This window comes from Callithrix jacchus, chromosome 14 (assembly GCF_049354715.1).
Source record: "Callithrix jacchus isolate 240 chromosome 14, calJac240_pri, whole genome shotgun sequence".
NCBI lineage: Eukaryota > Metazoa > Chordata > Mammalia > Primates > Cebidae > Callithrix > Callithrix jacchus.
In genome coordinates, this window is record NC_133515.1 from 93,327,106 (window position 1) to 93,349,090 (window position 21,985).

At 38.5% G+C, this 21,985-nt stretch overlaps 2 long non-coding RNA genes across 4 annotated transcripts in view; one reads left to right on the forward strand and one right to left on the reverse strand.

Annotated features, from left to right (window-relative positions):
* Positions 1–6,180, reverse strand: part of LOC118147386 (uncharacterized) — an 88,097-nt gene extending 81,917 nt beyond the window's left edge. Inside the window, exon 1 of the long non-coding RNA XR_004733730.3 lies at positions 5,573–6,180. This is a non-coding gene — a long non-coding RNA (uncharacterized LOC118147386). The remainder of the gene's footprint in view (positions 1–5,572) is intronic.
* Positions 6,181–12,804: 6,624 nt separating this feature from the next.
* Positions 12,805–21,985, forward strand: part of LOC144579176 (uncharacterized) — a 101,022-nt gene continuing 91,841 nt past the window's right edge. For 2 of the 3 annotated variants that reach the window (XR_013526138.1, XR_013526137.1), the window contains exon 1: positions 12,805–13,021. This is a non-coding gene — a long non-coding RNA (uncharacterized LOC144579176). Of the gene's footprint in view, positions 13,022–16,393; positions 16,548–18,511; positions 18,621–21,985 lie in introns of those variants that run through there. The other variant, XR_013526139.1, reaches the window with a different exon arrangement.

Consider the following 21,985-nt stretch of genomic DNA (forward strand, 5'->3'; position numbering starts at 1 on the left):
TTCCCCTCCCTCCCTCTCATAGCCAACGATCTCAAGAATAGACACTTAATTCTCATTATTCATGATAGCTATTTTCTATGCAGTTCCCCATGAAAAATGAACTAGTGAATACTAAAACTGTGCTTCTGGGAGGATAGTGTGTGTGTGTGTGTGTGTGTGTGTGTGTGATCTCTAATTCCAAATGCAATACATCCTGGGAGATTCTATTTTCTTGATTTTACAAAAGAGAAACAAAGTTCAAAATCTTTAAGTGATTTGCCTAAGCTGTACCACTAACAGGTGTCAGAACTGAATTCAAATCCTCTTCAACTGGCTTTGTTCTGCAGCTTCTTGCACTACACTGAGTGCCCCCAACCTTCCCCCTCCCCAGGTCATCTCTCTGTTAAGGCTTAAATAAGAAGGCAGAGTGTCATCTTGATTGACCTCAGCTGGGAACATGGTGGGTGAGTGGAAATTAAATTTTTCACTACTCTGATCATGCCTGTGAATGACTCCAATCTGCAAGTATTGATTCTGGAGTTATAAATAAATGTTAATAAGTAGGCAAATTGCAAATAGAGATTCCCAAATAATGAGAATACACAGTAAAATGCATCTGGTGGTCCTCATCTTGAATATCCCTGCTAACAGCTTTGCTATCAAAGTGTAAGCTGACTTCCAACCTCTGCCTCTCTGCATGGATGACTTCTTGCATTTTCTTTTAGCCGTGTGCCTAAATGCATGAACACAAATGCTCATACACATACACACAGATGTAGCCATACAATACCCATACTATATTATGTTCTCCAATGCATAAATGTGCCATTCAATTCCTCGTTGATTCAATACACAAAGCAGTGAGTGTATGGAAGAGTCAATATCATCTCTACTCAAATTTATTAAAAATGAAGCCTTCTGGTGCTTGTCCAGAGCTGAGAGGTGTTGCAAATAAGGAGTCACTGTAAATGGGCCAAGGTTATTTTGGGGGATGATGAAAATGTTCTAAATTAGATTGTAATGATGGTTGCACCACTCTGTAAATGTACTAAAAATTATTGAATTGGGCACAATAAATGAGTCGATTTTATGCTATGTAAATTATATCTCAATAACTATGTTAATAAAAACAACGTGATGCATCCGCTACACAAACACAGGCCTGCAGAACAATGGGAGGATGTATCTTCACCAGTCAGGAATTCACACTCGCTGAGGGTTTTCCATGTGCAGTTGCCACATTCTTGCGCAGCTTTATTATTCACCTGTCACAAGAAAAGCTGCAAAACTCTATGTGCCGGCATGAGTTGGAAATGTCTATTAACTTGTCAGCAAATGAAAAGGGTGAAGGGGTTTTCATCTCTGCAGATGAATTGGAACAGGTGCAGCATGTCTCCAAGATCGCTAATTAAAACTACTCAGGACTTATATTTATTTTACATGAAAAAGAGTTTTACATGTGTTTGAAAACTGTATGGAAATATAGCTTTTAAAAATTTGACTCTACAGTCAAGCTTTACTTCTGCTTTCTATCAGTTTGTGAATGGAGCCCTTGCTAGGGCATATGTCACATCCACTTTCATATACCAGCTTATTTTGTATTTCACATACCCATATAGCAAATGTAAGCTCTGTTTATTACCAAGAGGATTTGAGTTAGTTTGGGTACACCTATACTTTCAATTTGTGCCACTTCCATTTGACTCCATGGAATGATACTGATACTGTTTTTTATATCATCTTTGGAGAATATGAGGCTCTTGCCCTCCCAAATTCTGTGTATTTGTTTGTAGTTCAAGGAAAGGGAAATAGAGTACATGGAAAGGAAAAGGAACTTAGATGGGTCTGCATTATACATTCTTAAAAAGAGTTTGAATCTGAGCATAAGAAAACCTGTATTTGAAGAACTTATGAAATTTCTAACAAGCCACTAAGCCTATCCGTTCCTTAGATATTTAATCTCATAAGGCCTAGCTCAAATGTCACTTCTTTCATAAAGCTTCTAGAGATCTCTTTAGCTGGAATCAGTATGTCCTTCTATCCTCCTATAAAACTGTCCACCCCTAGTACATTGGAGGAGGTATGCAGGGGTTGGCAAGCTGAGAGACAGTATAGTACTGTGGTGAAGATTTAGATCCTGAAATCAGAGAGTATCTGGGATGAAATCCCAATCCTAGCACTTACTAGCTGTACGACCTTGGAAAAAGCTCTAAATTTCTTGTCCACAAAATTAGAATAATAATGGTGTTTACCTCGCTTGGTTTTCTTATGAAGGTTAAGTGGAAGAAGCCAAGTAAAACACTTCAAATACTGACTGGGACAGATGAAATGCTCCAGAAGGGATGGTTGCTGCTGTTATTTACCAGGAAGGCAGGGCAACATAGTAAAAGAAATTTGAAAAAGAAATTTCTTTTTCTATGAAAAAGTTCTAATTCTTTAAGTTGCTAGCCCTGTGATCTAGGAAAATCCATTAACAATTTGACCATTAAGTCCTTCATCCATAATGTTAATAGGTCAAATAGAGGTGCTGAGAGCCAAATACAATTGAGGGTATGGACACATTTTGTAAGTGATAAAGCATTGTTTAAGTCTTAGATCTTATTTGGAGGAAACTGAGTACATAAGAAAAATATATAATTTGGAGCCCATTAGAACCGTGTTTAAGTTCTGGAATTATCATTCGCTAACTTTGTGGCCTTAGTAAATTACTTGTCTCTGTGTGTGTCAATTTCACCACATTAATGAAAAGATAAAATTGCTATTGTAACCCTAAAATAAAACAATATTTAAGTACAGCATTCACGATCAAATACATAGCAGGTCTCAAACTGCTGGGCTCAAGCGATTTGCTGACCTCAGTGTCCCAAAGTACTGGGACGACTGGAGCAATACTATTCTTGATGCAGGAACAAGCAAAGGTTTCACAGTGAAAACACCAAAAGCAATCACAACAGAAACAAAATTTGACAAATGGGATGTAATTAAACTAAAGAGCTTCTACACAGCAAAAGAAACTATGAACAGGGTAAACAGACAACCCACAGAATGGGGGACTTTTGCAAACTATGCATCTAATCATCAGCACCTATAAAGAACTTAAAAAAATTTACAATAATAAAACATTAAAAAGTATACAAGAGACATGAACAGATACTTTTCCATATGAAAGAAAAATGCAAGCAAGCATATGAAAGAAAGCTTAACATCACTGCTCACTAGAGGGATGCAAATCAAAATCACAATGAGATACCATCTCACACCAGTCAGAATAGCTATTATTAATACGTCTAAAAGTAACAGATGATGAGAAAAAGGAATGCTTAGACACTGTTGGAGGTAGTATAAATTAGTTCAACTATTGTAGAGAAGAGTATGGTGATCCACAGTTTGGGATTCAACCCAGCAGTCCCATTTCTGGGTATATGCCCAAAGCAATATAAATCATTCTATCATAAAGACACGTGCATGTTCACTGCAGTACTATTTACAAGAGCAAAGACATGAAATCAACCCAAACACCCATCAATGGTACACTGGATAAAGAAAACGTACATATACACCATGGAATACTATGCGGCAATAAAAAAAACTGAGATCATATCATTTTCAGGAACATGGATGGAGCTGGAGGCCATTATCCTTAGCAAACTAATGCAGGAACAGAAAATCAAATACCACATGTTCTCACCTATAAGTGGGAGCTAAATGGTGAGAACACATGATCACATAGAGGGGAACAACAGACAGAGGGGCCTAACGAAGGGTAGCAAGTGAGAGGAGGCAGAAGATCAGGAAAAATTATTCTTGAGTACTAGGCTTAGCACCTGGGTCACAAAATAATCTGTGCAACAAACCCCTGTGATAGGAGTTTGTTCGCCTATGTAACAAACCTGCGCATGTACCCCTGAACTTAAAATCAAAAGAAAAAATAAAAGGTTAAATGTTTAACAAAAAAATAGTACACAGCAGAAATCAAACCATGTAATTTCACTCCTTGTCATGGTTTATTTTGTTATTTATGTCATATGTCTGTCACTGATTTCCTGGAGTCAAAAGTAGACAGTGCTCTGCTTTGCACATTCCAAACCCCCAGGAATGAATTCACACAGTACAGAAAGACTTCAGCCCTAGTTGTTGGGGGTTGCTAGACGAGTTCGGTGGCTGCAGCTCACCTTCCATGCTTTGGACAGAAACCCAATAGGTTTTGGGATAGGTTTCTTTTGTCACATCTCAGGTTTAATATAAGACTGGAATGAATTGCCAAATACAAAAGTATGCTGACAATTTCCAAGCCCTTTAATATAGAGATATGTGATTGCACAATGGCTGTCGCTATGTTAGGGCAGAGAGCCCTCTGCCTGTTATCAGGCTTGCCCTGCACTTTTCTCTAGACTGGGCACCAGCTGGAGTTACACGTGGCATCATAAACAGAATTTCCTGGCACCATGTGGGTCATGGTAAGAACCAGCAGTCAGCCTCCTCTGACAGTACCCTATCTTGAAGAAAGAAGGGCATATGTATCCCAGCTAGCTTGCTCCAATGTAACCACTGGCCCACTAGCTTTTAGGGAGTTGGGAGCTTACGATTATCGACACTACTCTTTCCTTTTGCCCCAACAGTGGAGAAGTGAGGAGGATGGAGGTAAACCTTGCCTGAAATGGTTTCTATCTGCTTTGAGCAGGCTGAGGAAGCAGGGCAGAATGTGGAAAGAAAGATCACGAGACTTCAAACTTGGTTTTGGATGGAGTGAGAAAAATATATGAATCATGTATCAATCAGAAAAACATTTCATATATCTGAATAACTGTCATGATAACAGGCAGCAACTGTGAGGTCTCGACTGACAGTGGAACAGTCCTGGACCCAACACCAAGTAACCACTGGTGGCCTCTTAAAGGTAGCTGGGCAAAACCAAAGATCATATCTGTGTGCCTTTCTGACATCCGTCATGTGGTTACTCATTCTTGTAAAATCTTTTCCATTTCAGATCACCCAGTTACCCAGAATCAAAGCCCCCAACACTCAGCAAAAATAGAAAGCAAATGGAAGAATTATTAACACAGCAGAAACTATCTAATGCCAGTGGCTTCTTATGACAACACCTTAATCTCAGCTGAGTTGACCATTGGCTGATATTAACAGAACTAAACAATGGAATGTGAGAAACAAATGGTCAGGAGCTGAGGAGAGGGAAGTAAAAGAGAGCCAGGGAGGGAGTGAGAGGGGCTCTTCCCGCATAGCAAGTTACCAGGGAGAACAGGGCCTTGTCGCCCGGCCCACTGTTTGTCAAGTCAAAAAGTAAGAAAAAGAAAGGAAGGAAGGAAGGAAGGAAGGAAGGAAGGAAGGAAGGAAGGAAGGGAGGGAGGGAGGGAGGGAGGGAGGGAGGGAGGGAGGGAGGGAGGGAGGGAGGGATAGGAAAAGAAAAGAAAAGAATAAAAAAACTGCTATACTTAGTAACATGCAAGAACCATGCAATCAATTCAAACTCAACTAGTAAACCCACATCTTTCCGGAGAAAGAGACTTGGGCCACTTTCAAAGTCTTACTTATGTGTGGCCACAGGAAGCAACATTATAAATATCCCCTTATGTACCTTTTTTGAGCAGCTGGCCAGGCCCAGGGAGTATCAAGCATTAAACATTAATTTCTCCACCTTCTGGCTCTTTCCTACTTTGTATCGTCTCCTTTCTTTCACTCTCAAGGCAGAAAGAAACTGGAGTCTGAGTTGCACTGTAAAAGACAAAAGAATTTCTGCAGCTTGCAGCTTATCCAATCCAGGCAAGCAGCACCGACTTCAGGTGCTTGGGGAAGCCATCTGTAGCTCTTGAGGCGATGAAACAGGGCTGAGAATGCGGTGCTTTCTGGACGCTCTGCTTCCAGCTGGAAAGACCACTGAGGAAGCTGCTCTTAAAGCACTTTCTGCAAAATTGCCTCCATCCATTCCATCTGGTGTTCTCCAGTGATGGAGAGCTGCCTGGATTGTCCCAGAAACTAAGGCAAGGGCTGCCAGGGTTCCCTCCAGAGAGGCACAGAAATGAGGAAGAAGGGGGACTTGTGTATTCCAGGTGAATCACAGAATGCTGGCCTTATACCTGTCATACACAGGCAGCCTGAGCCTGGGGCCAGAGCTCAGTGTACCAGGGGAAGAGAAGCTGAAACACACAGAGCTGAGCTGCCTCTGAAATATACAATCCACAGACTAAATTCTGCTTAATGAAATACACACACACACACACACACACACACACACACACACACACAGCACATTTAGCTAAAAACCTGGATGTATCAGGTCTGAGATGAAATAGAAATATTAAAGGTGTATAAAAAAGGAAGAAATTGTGATAATACTTTGGAGAATGTGAAAAACAAATTAAGATAGCTGAGGAGAGAGAAAGGAAAGTGAGCCAGGGAGGGAGAGAGGTGCTCCTCCCGCACAGCAAGTTATCCGGGGAACAGGGGCCTTCATCTCCCTGCCCACTGTTTATCAAGGCACGTGGGGAATGAAGGCACAGTGTGCTCTTTGTGTGCTTTTTCATCATTTCTTCCCGTGTGCACCGATTGAACCAAAGCCTCCGTGTGGCACGCTGACAATGCCCTTTACCCTCCTTTTATCTGGCCTGTTCTCTAGACTTGTCATTATTTTTCAGTCCCCACATGTTGAGCTCCTTTCATCTTTTCTTAGAAATGATTACCTTCGGACCTGTTCAGTGAAGAGCTATGACATGGCACATAACATCTGAGCCCTTTCAAATGGACCTCCTTGAAGAATTCATTTTAACACTAGAAAGGGAGCTTCCTAATTAATCTTTGTTGTATATTATTATCACAAGAGGACTAGAGATGCATCTCTAGGGGCACTTACCTGTGAGGCCCCAGAGAAAAGAGGATGGGGGAAATGGGATTAGTGAATGTGAAATTACCATATACTCTGGTTTATGCATTTTTAGAGAATAGAAAATCTATGTTTCTATTTAGTCCATTATTTATATATAATCTTAATAGTTTTAATAATAATTTGAAGTATCTTACAAAAAAAGACCTGGTTCAGTAATAGGCACAGGTAATTAGACTAACAGTGGTGGAATAGGGGGGAGAGAGAGAGAGAGAGAGAGAGAGAGAGAGAGAGAGAGAGAGAGAGAGAGAGAGAATGCACACCTCCCCCCGCCCTCACTAACCCTTAACTAAGATAGGAACAAAGCATTGCATGTCACTTTCTGGTAGCCACAGCAAAAATATTACAGTATGTTTAATTACTAATGGCTGAGAAGAAGCATAATGGTTATTTGAGTGGGACACTTTTCTGGAAGTGAGTTGTAAAATATACTTCAGTGTATCTACATGCTTTTATTTATCTACAAGCATGAGCAGTGAACAAAGTCCTGGGAATTATTTGTGTGGGTGGCTCTGAGAACCACCCTATCTCTTCAAATGTGTGCTTCCTATGTTTGTGCCTGTGTGTATGTGAACACTCTGAAAGTACAATGGGGTCCAGCTGGAGGTAATTATACCTCAGAATTAGCATGAGGAATTTTGAAAACATGGCTGCTCCTCTCATCTCCCAGAAAAGTTCTGTTTGAAAGAGTATAATTATAAGGGATCGTTCTCAGAAATACACTTAAAAGAAAACTTCTTCTATGCCCCTTCTGTTCTTATCAGATAATATCTGCTCCAGCAACGGGTAGAAGTCCAGAGAGAGAGCCTCTGGAGACTGCTTTGCTCTTTCTGGACCTAGGCAGGGAGGATCTGCAGAAACGATCTGATTTTGGCTTTCTCAAAGTTCTTTGAATTATAACCCATATCCTGTGTCATTCTGTCTCACTAAAGTGTTCAATATTCTAGTATGCACATCATTGCCCTGACCTCAAAAATTTTTTTTTTCTGAAATGTACATCACTAGTTTTATTCAAAATGTTCATGTTCTAAAGAATCAGAGTGTTTCTTCTTTATCGAAGTGGTTCTTCAAGGTAAGTCCTCTTCCTTCTCATGACTGAAGTGTAGGATTGGGCAATCATCACTACCAGGCTTTTAGCAAAGCTCTGAAAACCTAATCCTGGAATGTGGAACCCCTGAGCAAAGATGTAGCAACAGTCATTCAAGCCAAATTTAAAAATAACTATCATTTGTTGATGTTTACTAAGGGCCAAGAATATGTAATCTTACCAACAATCTCTATGTGACCAGTATCATTTTACTTGTCTTATAGATGAGTAGCTGTGTTAAGGAAGGAGAAGCAATTTTATCATGTATCATGCATGCACTAATTGGTTGACAGTACACTTTAGTCACAGGCTTGTCACAAAATCTGTTCTAAGAACCCTTGCACTACCCAGATTTCAGGCTTTCAGAGATATTCTTGAGTTACCCATAGATCCGTCCAGCAGTTATTACACTAAACATGGGTTGCCCTGTGAATCACTATTTACAGTCATGGTCCATTCTATCCCCTTCAGGATGTCACACAAGATCGAATGTACCTTGGAAAGAATTTTAAAGGAAGGTCAACAGCATTGCCAAATTGGATACCATATTCTAAGAATGTCTACACTGGTCATCAAGGAAAACAGGGCCCTACTCACAAAGTTCATTTGTCAACTTGAGCCTATCTATAAGTGGATTGTATTTTTCTTCTGGAGAAGCATGAACCCTGGAGTCATAACATTGGTGTCCAAATACTGCCCTGCCCCTTATCAGCTGTGTGATCTTATCCAAGTTACTTTATACTAGCTCCATGCTGAGTTGCCTTTTCTATAAAAAGACAATGGCAATAGTGCCCATCTTAGATATTTCTCATGAGGACTGAATGTGTGCTCTTACAGAAAGGTGTTTAGGAAGTATGCAACCCAGAGTGAGCACTTAATAAGCTGAAGTTATCACTGTTTTTAGTTGAAATTAATGTGTTTTTCACCTTCTTTGGACATCACATTCATCATGTTCTTTTTCCTATAAACATGTATTTTAGGGAAGACTAGTGAGTTCAGTGATACTTGAGGTGACTTCAAAGACAACCCCTTCCAGGGGTCCCGCAACGCAAACTTTTAGCACCCTACGAAGTAAAACTTCACTTTTGCTCTTCTCCTTCAAGCACTGCTGTGCCTTCTGGCTCATAACTCAGGGCATGTGAATAAGGGAAACTTTCTCTCTGGCTCAGTCTCCCTTTTTCTTTCACTCTCTCAAACAAACACACATCATTTCTTAAGAGATTCTTTTTCCACATCACAGTCTTCTTTTTTATGTATCCCAATTTTAAATTTAAAAGACTACCTATGCTGAGAATTGTTCACTGATGTTGATTTATGAGACTTATGCAAAAAAAGGACAGTCTTACCGATGCACATATCTATTTGGCAAGGCAGCAGTGATTTATAAAATGACAAGCTGGTGACACTCATATAAAGGCAGCTTTCATGTAGCAAGTGTAAAGGCAAAAAGCAAATCTGCTACCCGTTGAATGACAAACTCCTCTGCTATTTTAAGAAAACCATAAATGCCACCCTAACTTCCCTTTAGTGTCCACCTAGTGGAGGGTGGGCCTTCTTAGAAGGGGTGCACAAGGTGAGCTTTTTTTCCTGTTCTTGATCTCTGAAGCTCAGTGCCAGCTTAAGTTGGTCTGTCTTTTTCTAATCACTGTTTATGGGTCTGTCATCCATGAACTTTTCTAAGCTTAATTAGGGCTCTATACATTGTGTACATTCTTTTCCATCCAGATAACCTGCTGGAAAAAAATGACAAAAGATATCAAGCTTCTTTTATTTGTCCTAGCAGAGTGTATTTGACATTTGAATGTATGTTATATGAAAATGAAACTGGAGAAATTAGACTATGCTTATTATATTTTTTAAGACTATTACCCAGTCCCTTAGCCTCAATCATTATTGGTTTGTTTTGATATTGAAACTCTTTATTTCTTCCCTCAAGTCAGCTATCACCCCACAGTCATCCTCCTTTCTTGAGATTTAGTGTAGCCCACCACATACAAGAGTCCATCTAGGTCTCTAAACCCTCCCCTGATAATGCTCGAACCATCAGACAGGATGGCTACAGCAGAAAATTGATCAAACACTGTCTGTAATGAATTATCCTGGCCTTTTTCTGAGTACAGAAAAATAAACACATTGAATGGAAATGCACTGCACAACTGTTTCCATTTGCCACATCAGCTAAAAGCGCATTCTCGCATTCTTCCCGCCTGTATTTGTCAGGATAGGCTTGGTGACAGCCACAATACTGGTGGCTTCCGTTAACAGGTTATTTTCTGCTCATGCTGCATGCTTGTAATGGGTTAGTTGGGGTTCCGTTCTGTGTCATCTTCACCTCTAGGACCATGTTAATGGACCAATCTCTGTCTTGATTCTTGCTGGTCTCGTGTCAGAAGAAAAAGGGATCATGGTAAGATAGGAAAATATCTACTCAGAAGAGACACACAACACCCTTCTCACATAATTTTTGCCAAAGGAAGGCACATGGAAAATATAATTTTCCTCTAAGGAGGGGCACTAGTGAAAAGTAAAATGTTTTCTATGACAGAGGACTTTTGAAAAATGATCCTGAATACTACATTGAAAACTCAAAGAAGCAGAAGACAGTCACTACAACGACATAAAACTGGCCCCCAGTAAGATGTGTCTGTGTGAGGGTTTTATTAGGAAAAACTATTTTGCAATGAACAGAAACATTGGAAATTTCTAGAAGGAAAAAAGCAGTAGTATCTATTTGCCACATCTTCAGTAGGTCTCCAGGTCAAGAAGTTTGACAGAACATGAGAGAGATAAGAACAAGGTCTAATCTTTGGATCCTCCAAGAATCTTCCCAGAATCCTTTTGTAAAGGTGACAGATACTGGTAAAATCAGAGAAATTGGAATCTGGCTGAAATCAACTTTTCCTCAGCCTGAGGATCAGAAAAGAAGAGGACAATGTCCCTCTTGAGAAGGAAACTCTCCTACCTGGTGAGTGAAAGATATGTCTGTGGGGGACCAATAGGACAGTACATACTACAGTCATCTGCAGAAGATGTCCAGAAGCACTGGACATCTCTACATAGAATGGAAATCTTTTTTTTTTTTTTTTCAAAAAAGAAAGCAGCAGCTAAGAATAGGGGAATATAAATTACAGAAGGAGAAGAACAAAGAACACTGGAAAGTGGGAAAATGAAGAAAGCTGAGGAGCTGAAGGTGAGGAAAGAAAATGGGATTCCAGTCAGGGTAAGAGAAGGAAGCAGAACAAAGCCCAGAGAAGAACTTGCAGATGGTAAGGAACCTAGATGGAGAATATGTCTTTACTGATAAAGCTTAGCAGTGTAAAAGGGGGCTTGTGAGAAGTGGTGAGATTACCAACATTAATTTAACGATTCAACAAACTTTTGAAAATGTGTCTAGGGCAGGCACCATGCCAGGCTGTGGAAATCGAAAGTGGAATAATACACAGGCCTTGATCTCCAGCAGCTTGCATTCCAGTAGAAGTGATAGTTAATATACAGGACATTCAGTAAATATGAGATAAAGAGCAAAGAGAACTCAATTCAGCATGCTAATAGAAAGCAGGAGGAGCATGACACCTAAGACAAAGAGAGGAAGAGACGTCCTGGAGGAAGATCAAGAAAGATTTTCTGAAATGGTGATTCATGAGTTTCATATTAAAGGATAACTGAGACTTAAGTATCTAAGGGAAAGTTGGGAACATTGCACCTGACAGGGCCAAGAGCAGACGGCAGTGCATAAAGACAACAGAGCCACAAAATAGGTCATAATTAGGGCACTCACCTCAGACTTGTGTGGCTGAAGATGATGGAAATGGGGACAGGGGAGGCAGTGACAGGAAAGAATTCCAGTGTGAATCACTGACCAGGCTCTTGGAATCAACTCCACCATTGCTCCACTAGATATTGAGCCAAGACTTAACTTCTCTGGGCCTGTTTTTTTTCTGTTAAAAATGGTGGTGTTGAATAATACTGTCTAAGACTTATTTTGCACCAGAATTTAGAAGTACTATCGATAAAGAGTTACCAGTGAAGAGCTAGGTCTCTGGCAGCACTTTTAACATTAGCTGTTACAGCAAAGGGATTAAGAAGAGAGATGCTATGTCCTGAAGAAAAACCATGTTCAAAGGTATCTCAGGACATGTTTTACCAACTTCCCAGACTCAGCATCCCTTCTAGTCCCTTCCTGAAAGGACTGTGATTGGGAGCTCATTACCAATTAAGAAAGCCATTTTCAATGATAGGTCATTTTAATGTTTGGAAAATGCTCCCCTGGACTATGCTTAAAGCTCAGGGATGGTGAGTGAAAGTCACTGCAGCATCCTGAAACTGCTCCACAGGGGAGTGAGGAATTTGACTGCATGTGATACTCTTGTGGAAAACAGAAGCAAAGGACATTTCCATGCCAGAAGGAGGAGGATGCAGTTGAGAGTGAATGACCATGAATCAAAGAAAGAGGAGAGGAGAGCACATTAAAAAATTGAAAGAGAAGCTGAGTTGAGAATTTGAGGTTAAGGAAAGAAGAGGGAATGCCACTGGGGCAAGGACAGAAGACAGAATGAAGCCTAGAGAAGAACTGGCAGTTGGTAAGGGACCAAGGTGAAGGAGGAGGTATTTTTCACCCATAAAGTTCAGTAGTGCTTTTAGAATTGCAAATATGCATTTAAATTTAATAATACAATTATGGTATATTAAATGTCAAATGACTGTTACAGAAAAGCACTTAAAATTAATACATATGCATGAGATAAATCCTGTGTGGTTGTCAAGGTCTGAATTCAAAGTTACATAAGCCAGGCTTTGCACTGAATTTTGTTACATCTTAAGGTTGCAAAGATCTTTGAATTTCATTGGTATTTAGCAAAGAAGCATGAGCAAAGCTTAGTTAGAACTGAGAGAAAAGGTGGGATTTTTGGGCAGTCAGCAGCAAAACCCAAATTCTATTCAAATCTAAAGTAACACTGAAGGCAATAGTGGTCTTCATTGCTGCTGTCACCACTGCCCTCATCATCATCACGACAGATGAAATGGCTATTCAGTTACCTGAGTGTGGCTCTGTATTAACAGTAAGTTGTTCTTTCTTTCTTTCTGTCTACTTTAATTTCTTCCTACCTTTTGATGGGAAAAATATTATAATGCTAAATTTCTATCTTTTATTATTTTAACCATATATATATATATATATATATATACGCAGTTTTAATCATAAAGATATGGAATGAACCCATATACAAGAAAGAGCAAAAATTTCCTGTCACCACTAATAACCCCCACCAATTGCACTTCACAAAGATAACCACATTGTGCTGTTCCAAACTTTTTCCTTCAAGGAAATATTTTCTGAAATCTTTTAGGCTACTTCTAGAAGGGCAATCATTTTGGTAGCAGCAAACAATGGATGTATACAACAAGTGTGCTTCACCTAAGAGTATTCTGTGCGGGAATGACCTCTGAGAGAGGGCTGCCATCTCTCTGTGCTTGGGGACAAATACCTTGAATGTCTCTGCACCCTAAATGTTGAGGTCAAACTTGTGGTTAAAGATGGTAGGTCGAACCCATGCATTTATTGTACCTCTGTTCCAAAATGCCAATACAGTGACAGTAAATGGATTTTCAACAATCCACAAAGATAGTGACAAAAAAAAAAAACAACCCAGCAACACAGTTTTATAAACTGGAAAGAAGCAGATAGATAGGAATAACTGACACTCAGATAAGAGATACCTCAAATCTGAACCAGAGACAGGCTGATTTATATGAAAGAAACCTAGAAAAACTAATAGTTAAGGTGCCAAATAGTTATAAAAGTCAGGATGCATTTGTGATGTTAAGTAGCCAAACTATTTGAAAGTGGTGAAGGCTTTACTGTTATGGTAGCAGGTTGAGCTAAAATAGTAATACAAAAATTAGAATTTTCCCCAAATTTTATCTGCTATATCACTCTGGTATGAAATTCACAGTAACCAAACATCACCCGGATACTGTGAGGTTCAATCAACATCTTAGTGCTTTACACATAAATAACAATGAAAAGAAAAGATCATGAAGTATTTGAAAACTCTTTTGCCCGGGTGTAGTAGCTCAAGCCTGTAATCTCAGCACTTTGGGAGGCCAAAGTTAGTGAATCACTTGAGGTCAGAAGTTCAAGATTAGACTGGCCAAGATGGCAAAACCCCATCTCTACTAAAATACAAAAATTAACCAGTGTGGTGGCACATGCTTGTAATTCCAGCTACTCAGGGGGCTGAGGAAGAATTGCTTGAACCCACAGGTGGAGGTTGCAGTGAACTGAGATCATGCCACTGCACTCCAGCCTGGGTAACAGAGTGAGACTCTGTCTCAAAAAAAACAATTAAAGTAAAAATTACTTCAGAAGAAATTAGCTTGGGACTTTGAATCATCTGGCTTCATTTTTTTCCTGTAGAAAAGTATCCAAAAAGCAAGACACATGGCTTCTCATACCTATTTTTTAACACTTCATGACAATCAGAGTAATTACAGAGTAATATCCATTGATCCTCATTTACAGTTTGAGAGTATGTAATCTATCAGTAATCATCAGTTACTAATAAAGTCCTGTTTTCCACCATCAATCTGTACTTGGTTAAAATAGCAATCCTAGGGAAACATGGCCACTTGAAGGCCCAAAAGTATGGACTGTAGAGGGAGCAGGCAATATTAATTAATCTTCTTGGTTGGAGATAAAATGACTTTCCTGGTTTGTTTTATCAGCATTTTAACTATCATTTTGATCTCCATTTATCTGCCTCATGTATCTTATTTCTCAATTAGTTCTAAATTTCTAGAAAAGGAAAAAAAACTATATTGTCTTTCTAAATCCCCAAAATTTCTAAAGTGAAAGACAAAAAAAAAGGAACTCAGAGAAAATTGAAAATATTCAGAGAACAAAAAATTTGATATAAAATGAAGACAACCATCACGAAACAACTATTTATAATAATCTGATGGAGTAAGAGGAAAAGATGGCATGCATATAAGGAGGTTTAGCATGCATGAAAAATTAAATACTGTTGGAAATCAAAAATATACAAAAATTTAAACAATAGTAATTTTAAAGGATGCTAAAAATATATAATAAAAAATTAAGTGTCAAATAATCAAGAAACTGGACAAAAAGTACAGAGTTGGCAGAGAAAGAACAGACAAAATACAGAGGGGAAATTATTAAGGAAATACATCAAGAAAAATTATCAGATCTAAGAAATGTCAAGTTCTAGATCAAAAGTACTTTTCAGTATGTACTGCAGTGGATTAAAAAAGAAAAGGTAAAAAGGGCAAAAGCACTCTAGTGTGCTCCAGCACTGGCAAGCATATGCACATCACTGCTACACAACTGGATCCTGAACCCTGCAGAATCCCCTGCTTATTTTGGCTTCTGTTTTCAGATGAACCTGCCACACTATCCAACATATAGCTGTTGAGGAGAGCCATCACAAGCCCAGTGGCCATCTTTCTTCTTCCTTGTTCACAGATGCTGAACTATAATTTTTTTCTTGCAAAACATTTATTTCTGGTTCAAAGGGAGTTATCTCATTACCTAGTTAGCTGTAAATTGTGTTAATGAGTTTTCGGTTTTACTGTTCTACTTCTTTATCTATATGGGGAAATTTAAAGAGATTCAAAAATTATGTTATGGCCTCTATTGTCCCAGAATCTTATTTTTGTAAACTGTTTAAGTGTTTAAAAACTATACATGTATAACACTCATTTATTAGCTCACAGTTCTGTAAATCAGAAGCCTAGCATGGAATGACTGAGTTCTCTGCTTAAAGCATCACAAAATTGAAATAAAGGTATGAGATTGCCTGAGTTCTTACATGGAATATTTTGGGGAAAATCATCTTCCGAGCCCAATATTCATTTGGCATAACTCAGCTTCTTGTGTTGTGGCACTGAGGTCCCAGTTTTCTTGTTGGTTATTCACTGAGGGCTGCTGACAATTCCAAGATGCCATCTATATTGTTTGACAAATGATGGTTTTCATCTTCAAGCCAGTGAGGGAACATTTAATCCTTCTTTGAATCTCTGATTACCTTTCTGCTACCAGTTAGAAAAAAATACTTTATGCTTTCAAATTCTTTGTGTAATTACATAATGCCCATATGAATAATCTTCCTATTTACGGTAAACTGAATATTATAACATAAACTAATTATGGAAGTAAAGCTCATCATATTGAAAGTCCTAGGCATGAATACCAAGGAGTGAATAGGAATTCTTGGAGGTCATCTTAAAACTCTTCCTATAAACCTTGCACTTCTCAGTTGGGAATCAATGAAAAGTAAAACACAGCAGATGACTATTAAAATACCAACCCCATTTCTGATGAAGCTGATTAGAGAATGTAGTCTTTGTCCAGTGACTAAATGGCCTCACAGATCTTCTCTCACTGAATCAGACCACTTTACTTTGCCCAGGTTTAACATGGTATACATCAGGCATCCCTGGTAAAGGAAGAAACTTACTTGATAAACTACCTCATGGAAGAAGAGTAAACCAGAATTCACTTTTTCTCCAGCCAAACAGATTTGAAAGCAAGAGACTGGAAACAAAGCGACGCAAAACAAAACGGTAGAGTTGAGACTGAACCGCTCAGATCACTTCCTTTCTTTTTTTTTTTTTCAAAACTCATCAAAATTTGTCAGCCAGATAACATACTTCTCCTGCCACTAGAAAAAATGCATAAGAGGCAAAGAGAGATTGTTTAATCCATGACAAGTGCCCTCCAGTGAAAATACAATAGTAAGAAAATGCAATTTCCTACCTTTCTTCCAAAGCCTATCATTATTTTTTTTTTTTCTGATTGGCACTCTATATTCTCACCTCAACTCCTCTCCTTTGGGCCTCAACATAATAAATTTCTGGATAATTTAGGTGAATTCAGAATACAATCATTAATGTGCAACATTTTTTACACATTCTTATAGCTATTTCTGGGTATACATAGTTAAATAAAACAGTGGTTTTGTCCTTTAATAAGACAATAAATAAACAAAAAAACCTTGACAACCCACTAGAGGGATTGATAAGCATAAATAAATAAAAAGTAAAATGATGTGCATGTAATGATGAAGACGTTAACAAAGAGCATTTAGAACTGAGAGGAGAGTGGAAATGTTCAATTCAGGAGGGGAATGGGTGGGAATGTTGGAAATTTGGAAAGTGGACTTAGTTAGAAGTAGGCATGAGAGTCATGAGAAAATAGAACCAATGAACTGGGAAGCAAAGGTCCCTCATCTAGTCTTAGATGACTGGAGGTTGGGGTGGAAAGGCAGCCAGAGGCCCTACATCTTCCACATCATGCTTGTCCTTAACCCTCCTCTGCTTATCTCTATCCTTCAAAGGGACAGCGATCTACAGCTCAACTATAGAGTTCAGAATTTCTCTTTTATAACTATGTATTTTAAAAATTGAGGAGGCATTTCAAACAGAAGTGGAGGAAAGGTATTATAAATCATGATTATAATAGTCCTTTTTGTTTACGAAGGACCACACAGACCTCACAATGTGAAGATCACAAGACTACAGTACATTATTATGGAGGTGCCTCAAGCTCAGCATGTCACAAACTGAGAACATGATTCTACTTTTCCACTCAAACCCACGCATGCTCCTATGTTCCTCTATGTCAATATGGTCAAATGCAATCAGTCCTAAAAACTAGAAATCTGAGATTCATTCTTCATACTACATTATCAATCAGTGAAAGAGTCCTTTATTTCCTTAGTTAATGAAACTTTGGAAACTCTGTTGAATCCAACTCCACACTTTCATCCCCACACTCTTGTAATTAAATTTTTATATATTTAATTAGTATTACTGAAATTTATTTCCCAAGTGACATTCTTACTTTTAGTCTTGTCAACTTTCTTACCAATTTTTCCTTCAATCTGATGGTAGAAGGAACTGTCTAAAATATCAAATAATATCACACTCATTGTCAATAATATCATGCTCAATGATAAATAATTCAGCTTATACACATCTATTGAGTTTTCTGTGTGCCAGTCCTGACTGTTGGTAATTTAGTAGAAAAATGAGATATATAAAAAGTATTTGTAGTGAAGTATATTAAATGCTTAGAAAAATTAAAAAGAGTTACAGAAACACATTAAATCATGTCTAAATTGGTCACGCAAAGATATTTAGATTGTATTATTTAGGCAACAGTTTGTCAAAAAAGACAGTAATGTGTGTAATAAATTTAAATTTATTGCAGACATATAGTAGAGATGGACTATATGCATATCAATCTATTCCTTTTTTGTGGCCACAGGAATAAGCATTTCCCAGTTTATGGTGTGGATATTTCACTCCTCCAAATTTCATATTGAAATTTGATCCCCAATTTTGGAGGTGGGGCCTAGAGAGGGGTGTTTGATTCATGGGGGCTGATCCATCATGAACGGCTTAGTGGCTTTCTTGCTATGAGTGAGTTATCCCTTTATTAGTTCCCATGAGAGCAGGTTGTTTCAAAGACTCTAGGACCTGCCCCCTCAACTCTTTTTGTTTCTCTCTTCGTGTAATCTATGAAGATGCTGGCTCCCCTTTGCCTACCATCATGAGTAGAAGTAGCCTGAAGCCCTCACTGGAAGAAGATGATGGCACCACGCTTGTACAGTTTGTAGAACCTTAAGCCAAATAAACCTCATTTCTTTATAAATTACCTAGTCTGGGATATTTCTTTATAACAACACAAATAATTAACTCAGACAACCAGCTTCTCTTGCAGTTAGTTTAAGATGATGTTACTGTGTTTTGGACAATAGAAAATATGCCAAATAACTATGTGCCAGTACTATTCAAAGTGTGGTCTGTGAAATACTGTCTGTCCATCTTTCTTGCTGGTTCACAGTGATGTAAGTGTGGAAATTGAGAGTAGGTGTCAATAGGCAGGACCCTCCAGCTTAGGCCCACAATGTGGTGACCCCACCCTGGGTTGACTGCTCCAACTGGTATCAGCTATGCTTTACTCCGGGGAGGAGCCACAGAAGACACATGAAAGGTCCTCTGCTATTGCCACTGCCAAGGTCCCTGCCCCTGTTGTCTTGAAGCTAAGGAGGAAAGATAGCGCCTAAGGTCACCTCACAACTGCAGAATGCGGGCTGGTAATGTCAAGCCAAGATCTGGAGCCTGTGGAGGGGGAGACCACACCCTCAGAGGACTGACAGAGAGCATGGCTACAAATATGAGAAAATGCAGAGAAGCCACATGCCTGAGCAGGAGCCTACCTACTGGCCATTATACCCAAGTGCTATCTAGTAGATCGCAGCCCTAACTTCAATACCAAAATCCTTCATCTTCACATGGCATATACTTTAAAATCGACCACACAATCAGCCATAAAACAATTCTTAGTATATTAAAAAAAAAGAAATGAAATCACACAAACTCCACCCTCAGACCACAGCACAATAAAAATAGAAATAATAATAAGATTGTTCAAAACCATACAGTTGGTTCAACATATTTAAATTTAAAAATGTGATTCATCACATAAACAACTAAAATCAAAAACCACATGATCATCTCAGTTGATACAGAAAAGGCTTTCAATAAAATTTAACAGTCCTTCATGTTAAAAACCTCAAAAAAAACAGGTATTGAAGGAATATACATCAAAATACTAAGAGCCATTTATGATAAACCCACAACCAACATCATACTGCATGGGCAAAAGCTGGAAGCATTCTCCTTTGGGAATTGAAATAAGACAACCATGCCTACTCTCACCACTCCTATACAACACAGTGTTGAAAGTCTTAGCCAGAGTCATCAGACAAGAGAAAGAAATAAAATCCAAATAGAAAGAAGGAAAGTTAAACTATCTTTTTTTGCAGGAAAGTTTCTGGATACAAAGTCAATGTATAAAAATTAATAACATTTCTGTACACAAATAACACTCAAGCTGACTGACAAATCAAGAATGTAATTCTGTTGAAAACAGCCACAGAAAGATAAAATACCTATAAATACAGCTAACTGGTGAAGAAAAACATCTCTATAATGAGAATTATGAAACACTGCTGAAAGAAATCAGAGATGACACAAACAAATGGAAAAACATTCCATATGCACGCATAGGAAGATTCAGTATTGTTTAAAAGGCCATATTGCCCAAAGCAATTTATAGATTCAATGCTATTCCAATCAAACTACCAACGACATTCTTCACACAATTAGAAAAACTATTTTGAAAACTATATGGAACCAAAAAAGAGCCTGAATAGTCAAAGCAATTCTAAACAAAATAACAAAGCTGAAGGCATCACATTATTCAACTTCGAACTATACTACAAGTCTACCAAAACTAAAACAGCATGGTACTGATACAAAATAGACACTGAGACTAATGGAACAGAATAGAGAACACAGAAATAAAGCTGTACACCTATAGCTATCTGATCCTCAACAAAGCTGACCAAAACAAGCAATGGGGAAAGGACTTCATATTCAGTAAATTGCACTGGGATAACTGGGTTGCCATGTGCAGAAGACTGAAGCTGGGCCCTCCTTCTTCTAATATATACAAAACTCAAGTCAAGATAAAGACTTAAATGTAAAATCTAAAATTATAAAAACACCTCAAGAAAACCTAGGAAATACCACTTCTAGACATAGGCCCTGACGAAGATTTTATAATGAAGATGCCAAAAGCAATTAAAATAAAAACAAAAATAGACAAGTGAAACTAAATTAAACTAAGGCACTTCCCCACACCAAAAACAGTAACAAACGAACAAAAACTATCAGCAGTGGAAACAGACAACCCATAAAATGGGAAAAAAATTCCAGAATGGGGACATTTTTTTTCCATGGGAACATTTGAGAGTTTGGGGCATCTGCTAAGTATTGAGACAAAGAGAGAGAGACTGCTATGAAAAAGAGTAAGTAGAAAAGTTTTTAGTAGATAACAGGGGTCCAGGCGTGGTGGCTCACGCCTGTAATCCCAGCGCTTTGGGAGGCCGAGGCGGGTGGATCACGAGGTCAAGAGATCAAGACCATCCTGGTCACCATGGTGAAACCCCATCTCTACTCAAAATACAAAAAATTAGCTGGGCATGGTGGCGCATGCCTGTAATCCCAGCTAATCAGGAGGCTGAGGCAGGAGAATTGCCTGAACCCAGGAGGCGGAGGTTGCAGTGAGCCAAGATCGCACCATTGCACTCCAGCCTGGGTAAGAAGAGTGAAACTCCACCTCAAAAAAAAAAAAAAAAAAAGAAAAAGAAAACCATGTGGGAAACCCCGAAACTTTAAATGCATGGATTGTTTTCTCCACAAAATATTTGCTGAATGCCAGGGCTACATCAAGCCTGAAAAAAGAAGATTGATAGATTTTTTAAAAAAGAATAAAAGTATCCACATCTTATTATTATTAATAAAAAATTTTCCAAAAGAAGCAGACTACCCCAGAAATGCTGCTATTCTGCTCAAGATATTTTCCAAAATTTGAAGCTATTTTGCGGTGAGAGGCCAAAGATATGGGCTGTAAACCCCTGAAGATGAGGAATGAATCTCTTCAGTTTTCATGGCCAAAGAGATAAACACTCACATGACTTTCAATAAACAATTTGTTCAGAATAATTTCATAGAAACAAAAATAAACCAGAAATATTCTGAGTCTTTTAAACTAAAATCAAATGAATACAGCATAAAACTTGGCTGAACTGAGCACTCAGATTGACCCTCACTCTCTCTTCATAACAGAATAATGAAGCAATCTCTGATTAAGCATATCATCATGAAGGGCCTCTACAGTTATTACACATAAAATGTGTGGCATATTATATAAATTAGTAAATTACTAGACATATAAAGAGATAGATTTGCTGGGAACAGTATTATTGGTTGACAGGTTTTTTGCGGGGGGGCTTTTTTTGTTTTGGCAGTTTGAATATCTTCCCACTGTCTTGTCACGCAAGGTTTCTTCTGAGAATTCTGCTGATAATGTTAAGGAGGGAGGGGGGTTTCATGTAGGTGACAAGTTGCTTTTCTCTTGAGGGTTTCAA